The following is a 7,824-nucleotide window of genomic DNA, read 5'->3' on the forward strand; positions in this document are numbered from 1 at the left end:
TTAAGGAAACATTGACTTTGAAGACTTTTTTTTATCCTCTGGTAAAATGTTATTTGAAAAGACAATGCTTATAGGTATAATTTTGTACTGTTGGTCATGTAAGAATTGATTAGCCACTTGAACTCTCAAAGTACGAAGTGAGAAAGTCAGTCTTTTAAATGTGGAAGTTATTTTTTGAATGATCTCTGAGACCCCTTTTAATGGCATGGGAACTTAAATGTATGTTGTGTGTGTGTGCATCCATGCATGTGTGTCAGGATGGGTTTCACATCTGAACTTTGCCATCCAAATATGCTTACCCATATCCTCATGGTATTGTTGTTCATGGGTGATGAACAATGTGGATACTTTGTAGCTTCTTTTTTACTTTTTAAAAAATAGTCTTATTGGCCGGGTGCAGTGGCACCTGTAATCCAAGCACTCTAAGAGGCCAAGGCGGGCACATCACGAGGTCAAGAGATCAAGATCACCCTGGCCAACACGGTGAAACCCCATCTCTACTAAAAATACAAAAATTAGCTGGGCTTGATGGTGCATGCCTGTAGTCCCAGTTACTCAGGAGGTGGAGGCTGAGGCAGGAGAATCACTTGTACCCAGGAGGCAGAGGTTGCAGTGAGCCGGGATCGTGCCACTGCACTCTGGTTTAGCAACAGAGCGAGATTCAGTGTCAAAAAAAAAAATAGTCGTAGTCTTATTACATGCTATGATTGGTACTTACATCCAGATAGGACAAGCTCTACTATTGTAATTAACCCTGAAATCTAAGTGGTTTAAAATCACAAGGAGGCCGGGCACAGTGGCTCACGCCTCTAATGCCAACACTTTGAGAGGCTGAGGCAGGTGAATCACCTGAGGTCAGGAGTTCAAGACCAGCCTGGCCAATGTGGCCATACCCCATCTCTACTAAATAATACAAAAATTAGCCCAGCTTGATGGTGGGTGCCTATAATCCAAGCTACTTTGGAGGCTGAGGCAGGAGAATCACTTGAACCTGGGAGGCAGAGGTTGCAGTGAGCCAAGATCACACCATTGCACTCCAGCCTGGCCAATAGAGCAAGACTCCATCTCAAAAAAAAAAAAAAAAAATCACAAGGTGTTTGTTTCCTATCACAGTCTTAGTGGGTCAGTCTTCTCTCTTCCATGGGTCTCCTTCAAGCAGTGACTTAAATTTCTAGGCTCCTTCTATCTGTGAGGTCACCATCCTAAAACCATGACCTTTGGGTCATTGTGGAAGGGGAAGGAAATTGAGGCAATCGCACAGTGGTGGATGGGGGAAGGGAATGGAAATAGTATGTATTATTCCACATCCTATTGTCCAGGATTCAGTGACATTCCCCTAACACAGTTGCACAAGAGGCTGGGAAATGTAGAAATCTGGTATACCTAAGGAAAATGAAATGGAGTTTGGTGAACACATAGCATTGTCTCTGCCTCAGTGGAAAGGCAACTTCTTGGACAGAAAAGTGAAGAGGTACAAACTACAACTATGTTGTGACTAGCTACAGTTTCATACAAAATGTAAAATGTCCCTAATTCAGTATGTACTCTCCCTCTTCTACATAAGGGATTATTAGGGCTTAGCAGCTTCCAGATTGCAGTAGATCTAGTCTTAGAGCCAGTGGTCAAAGGAGAATGGGATTACTAAATTGTCTTCATATTCCAATAATTGAATGGCAGCCAGGTACTACTTCTATGGATTCTTAATGTTTTACCCTTATCTTCAAGAATTTGTAGATCATCTTCCTGTATCCTCAGTGCATGTTAAGATTACTAAACTTGGCCAAGCACGGTGGCTCATGTCTATAATCCCAGCACTCTGGGAGGCCAAGGTGGGTGGATCACTTGAGGCCAGAAGTTCAAGACCAGCTTTGCCAAAATGGTGAAACTCCATCTCTATTAGAAGACCCAATCCAAAAAAATATTTGCTGGACCTGGTGACTCCCACCTGTAATCCCAGCTACTCGGGAGGTCAAGGCATAAGAATCACTTTGGGGGCTGGAGCAATGGCCTGGGTGTGGAGCCCGCTGTGTCCCCAAGGCCCAGACAGCGGGTCGGGGGTCTAGCAGGCAGGGTACTGGCTTCTCTCAGGCCGACCCTTTGAGCCGGGCTCCGGATCTTCCTCGGCCTCGGGCCTCCTTCACGTTCAGGATGGAGGACGGAGAACGGTGATCATCACACACCCCATCCGGCTTCCTGGGCCGGGCATTTCCTCTGCGGCCAAGCAGTGTTGGGATTGTAGCTGCTGGGAGTCCCCTCCTGCCGCCACCTGTCCTGCCAGGAAGGGACTGACGCGTTCCCACGTTCTTGCTCTGCACCTCCCCACTCTCTTCCCATTCAAGAACAAGTTTCTCTTCCTTCCCCATTGGAAATCCTCCCCCGGAGGTCCAAAACACCTATTTTAAGGGTGCCCTTCCTCAGCTCCTGGAGCACCCTTAGAAGTATTGCCTACTTACCCGGGCTGAGAATCCTTCATTTTTGAGTTGGCTTTTTTTTCGCCCTTTGGAAGATAAAAGTCCCTTTCCACCCTCTACTAACACTCTGCGCCCAAGGCCTTATCCTTTGGAGTCACCAGCTCCTTGGCCATTTCTATGTGATTTCCCCCACCCATCTGAGTTCCAGTTTCCTCTGGGCTCCAATCTCCAGTCCCTGGCGGATCTGGTCAGTCCCACCCCTAGGTGGGAGTGACTAGGGGGCTCTGGCCCAGGATCCCCAACCCTGGAAGGCAGCTCCAAGGCAGGAAGAGAATTGGGCATTGGGTGGGAACCTGGCAGCTTAGGAGTCAGGGCTCCACTCACCCCACACAAAAAGATGAAAAAGCGCAAAGAGCTCAATGCATTGATTGGTTTGGCTGGGGACAGCCGGAGAAAGAAGCCCAAGAAAGGCCCAAGCAGTCACCGCCTGCTTCGCACTGAGCCTCCTAACTTAGACTCTGAGTCCATCTCCAAAGAGGAAGAGGAATTTGGTGTGGTTGGAAATCGCTCTCGCTTTGCCGAGGGAGGCTATTTATGATGCTGCAAGATCTATTATCCGCTCTGTGGTTTTGTCATCCTTGCTGCCTGTGTTGTGGCCTGTGTTGGCTCGGTGTGGATGCAGGTTGCCCTCAAGGAGGATCTGGAAGCCCTCAAGGAAAAATTTCGAACAATGGAGTCTAATCAGAAAAGCTCATTCCAAGAAATCCCCAAACTTAGTGAAGAACTACTCAGCAAGCAAAAACAACTTGAGAAGATTGAATCTGGAGAGATGGGTTTGAACAAAGTCTGGATAAACATCACAGAAAAGAATAAGCAGATTTCTCTGTTGACTTCTGCAATGAACCACCTCAAAGCCAATATTAAGTCAGCTGCAGACTTGATTAGCCTGCCTACCACTGTAGAGGGACTTCAGAAGAGCGTAGCTTCCATTGGCAATACTTTAAACAGTGTCCATCTTGCTGTGGAAGCACTACAGAAAACTGTGGGTGAACACAAGAAAACGATGGAATTACTGCAGAGTGATATGAATCAGCACTTCTTGAAGGAGACTCCTGGAAGCAACCAGATCATTCCATCACCTTCAACCACATCAGAACTTGACAATAAAACCCATAGTGAGAATTTGAAACAGATGGGTGATAGATCTGCCACTCTGAAAAGAGCATCTTTGGATCAAGTCACTAACAAAACAGATACCTTAAAAATCCAAAGCATAAAGAAAGAAGATAGTTCAAATTCTGAGGTATCCAAGCTAAGAGAGAAACTCCAGCTGATCAGTGCTCATACAAACTAACCTGAGAGCAACAGGCCTCCAGCGACCGCCGATGAAGAGCAAGTACAGAGTTTCATATCAAAGCCATCAGCATTGCCAAAATTTTCGGTTTCTTGGAGATCCAGTTGAGAAAGCTGCCCAACTAAGACCTGTCTCTCTACCAGGAGTTTCCAGCATTGAAGATCTTCAGTATTTATTCCACGAAGATCTTCAGGATTTATTCCACAAGACTGGCCAGGACGTGGATGGGAAGCTGACCTACCAGGAAATCTGGACGTCCCTAGGTTCTGCTATGCCAGAACCAGAGAGCTTGAGAGCATTTGATTCTGATGGAGATGGGAGATACCCATTCCTGGAGCTAAGGGTAGCTTTAGGTATCTAGCCTCATCAGGCATATTTTAGAAATGGGCTGCCTAATATCTACTTACCTAACAACAAAACAACCCTTACTTACCCATCAGTCCTCTAGTCCTCCAAACTACTGTAGCAGATACTTTGCCACCTTTTAACTTGTTTGAAGAAGCTATATAAAAGTTATTTTTTTAAAGAAAAAAAAAAAAAGAATCACTTGAACCCGGGAGGCAAAGATTGCAGTGAGCCAAGATCCTGCCACTGTACTCCAGCCTGGGTGACAGAGTGAGACTCTGTCTCCAAAAAAAAAAAAAAAAAAAAAAAAATTACCAGACTTACAGGAAGCACAACGATAAGCACCACATGTGTTTCTTATCATGTAGAGGACTAAACTGGAAATTATATGATGTAGGTTTGTTTGCCTACCTTTAATTTTCCACTATATAAGAATAGGATTGGTCTATAAAAACATAAGAAGTATTTGTGGACTTCTTGTACTGGACATCATGAAGTAACTAGCATCAGACCTTCCCTCCTGCCATAAACAACTATTAAACTAAACAAAATGTACAAAACAATTTCTTTTGGGCATGGGATAAGGCACAGTGCATGACTATCCTTGAGAGAAAAGGAGCTCAAAATGAGAATTTTACATTCAACCTTGGGGGGCAATTTTCCAAACCACTTTCAGAGAATTGGAATAGATAAATAAATTGGAGTTTGGGCCTGCAAAGGTTACTGGAAATTACAGGACAGGGTAGGTAGATAGAAAAGAGTGACAAAGAAGGAGCCCCAGGAATCCACACAGAAGTTTCCTTTGGGCCCTTGGCCAAATGCTAAACTGCGTATGTGCTTGGCAAGATTCTGTAAGCTATACCAGCAAAAAACAGCTGGAGGAGCTGAAAACCAAACCTAGATTTCAGAAGTTGCACAAAGCTATGAAGACATTGGAGTTCTGATCCACTCAAGAGTGGAGATACCATGTTGAGACACCAAAAAGACTATGCCCTAGGTGTAAGGACCATGCCATATGAGTAAGAGCCAAATCCCAGAACTAAGGAAAACCAGAAATAGACTCACTATAGAGGCCTAAAATAAACCTCAACAGAATCAGAGTGATCTACCAGTAATTTAACTTTCTTTCAGAAAAATATTTGGCACTCTTCAGTGGAAGATAACAAAATCCAGAATTTTTCTATGCCCAGCATAAGATTTTTTAAATTGCTGAACATGTAAAGCAGCAGAGGAAAAACTGACCCATTATTAAGAGAAAAGGTGGTCAGCTGAAGAGACTTACAGATGACCAACATTTTGGAATTAATGTAGAAGGAGTTTAAACTCATAAATGTTTTAAAATTTAAAAGATCTTTCTCCTGTTGAACCTTATATGAGACCAAAGCCCTGCCTGGCAGCTTGACTGTAACTTTATGAGCGAGCTTGACCCAGAGTCATCTAGCTAAGACAGCTAAACCACATGCAGATTTCTGACCTACCAGATACCGTGAGACAATAAATTACAATATGTAAAGGAAAAGACTGAAGAAATGGCAAAAGAGATGGATGAAATTACAATAGAAAAAGAGAAACTCGACTGGGTGTGGTGGCTCACGTCTGTAATCTCAGTACTTTGGGAGGCCAAGAGGAGTAGATAGCCTGAGCTCAGGAGTTTGTGATCAGCCTGGGCAACATGGTGAACCCCATCTCTACTACAAATACAAACAACAAATTAGCCAGGTGTGGCAGCGTGCACCTGTAGTCCCAACTACTCAGGAGGCTGAGGCAGGAGAATCACTTGAACCCATAAGGCAGAGGTTGCAGTGAGCTGAGATCATGCCACTGCCCTCCAGCCTGGGCAACAGAGTGAGACTTCATCTCAGAAAAAAGAAAAGAAAAGAAAAGAAAAAGAGAAACTCTAAAAAGAATCAAATGAAAATTCTAAAAAGGAAAAATATGGTAATCTGACGTGAAGAATCCAGGGGATGGGCTTCCCAGTAGATGGACACAGCTGAAAAGGGGATGAGGAAACTTAAAGACAGGCTAATGGAAATTATCCAAATTAAAGCACAGAGAGAAAATAAAAGGAGGAAAACAGAACAGAGTTATAGAGAACAGTGGGATAATATAAAATAATCTAACAGGTATAATGGAGAGAGAACGGGGTAGAAAAAATATTTGAAGATAAAATGCCCTCAATTTTTCCACATTTTATGAAAGATATCAACCTACATGTCCAAGAAATTCAGAGAACCCCAATAAATCAAGAACTTCAAATAAATTATTTGAAGACCACACCTAGGCTCATTGTAGTCAAAGTGCTATAAACCAAAGATAAAGAGAAAATCTTAACTGCATCCAAAGGGAAAATACATAGTACATTTTAAGGTATAACAATAAAAATGATGGCTAATTTTTTATAGGCAACAATGAAAACTAGAATGAAAAGACATCTTTAAAGTGATGAGGCTGAGTGCAGTGACTCATACCTGTAATCCCAGCACTTTGGGAGGCCAAGGTGGGTGGATCACCTGAGGTCAGGAGTTCGAGACCAGCCTGGCCAACATGGTGAAACGCCACCACTACTAAAAATACAAAAATCAGCTGGTTGTCATGATGGACACCTGTAATTCCAGCTACTCAGGAGGCTGAGGCATGAAAATCTCTTGAACCTGGGAGGTGGAGGTCGAGGTGAGCCGAGATCATGTCACTGCACTCCAGCCTGGGCAACAGAGTAAGACTCAGTCTCAATAAATGAATAAATAAATAAAGTGATGAAAGAAGAAAAGAATTTGTCTACTTGGAATTCTATATCCAGTGAAAATATTCTTCAAAATTGAGGGCCTTCACTTCACCTTCCTCTTCCTCTTTGTCAGAGCCAAGAATTAGGCTGGTACAATCAATGGGGCCAGGGTCAAGAATTTAGCTGGCAGGTTTGGCAGAGACAGGTTTAGGAAGATGGCCATATGTATAGTTAGGAGATTGATTACATATGGGGATTGCCAAAAAGTATATTGAGGATAATAGGAGCTAGGTTTTCAGTGTTGGAGAAATTACAAATATAGTAACAGAGGATGCTAGAATAAATCTTGTGGTGTTGGATTGGTATTCAAACTATTGGTGTGAATTCTTTGAAATTATATAATTTCAAATTATCTTACTACAAAATACTTAATAATTGTTGATAAGTACAGATATTTATTAACTTTACAGTGGAGAAATAAGGCACATGCCATCTTTTTAAAAATTGTGGTAAAATCCAAATAATTAAAATTTATTAATTTTTTTTTTTTTTTTGAGACAGAGTCTCGCTCTATTGCCCAGCTGGAGTGCAGTGGCGTGATCTTGACTCACTGCAATCTCCATCTCCTGGGTTTACGCAGTTCTCCTGCCTCAGCCTTCCGAATAGCTGGGACTACAGGCACCTGACACCACACCCGGCTAATTTTTTTTGTATTTTTAGTAGAGACGGGGTTTCACCATGTTGACCAGGATGGTCTCAATCTTTTGACCTCGTGATCTGCCCACCTCGGCCTCCCAAAGTGCTGGAAATACAGGCGGGAGCCACTGCGCTGGCCAAAATTTACCATTTTGACCATTTTCAGTGAATGTTCAGTGGCATTAAGTACACTCACAACAATGTGCAACATCGTGCAACAATCATGACTATCTCTCTCCAAAACCTTTTTGTCTTCCCAAACTGATATACCGTACTCATTAAACAACAACTACTCA

General features: G+C 43.0%; 1 pseudogene; it reads left to right on the forward strand.

The window, feature by feature from the left end:
• Positions 1-2,807: 2,807 nt before the first annotated feature.
• Positions 2,808-4,126, forward strand: LOC113224945 (annotated as a pseudogene).
• Positions 4,127-7,824: the final 3,698 nt, after the last annotated feature.

This window comes from Piliocolobus tephrosceles, chromosome 7 (genome assembly GCF_002776525.5).
Source record: "Piliocolobus tephrosceles isolate RC106 chromosome 7, ASM277652v3, whole genome shotgun sequence".
Classification (NCBI taxonomy): Eukaryota; Metazoa; Chordata; class Mammalia; order Primates; family Cercopithecidae; genus Piliocolobus; species Piliocolobus tephrosceles.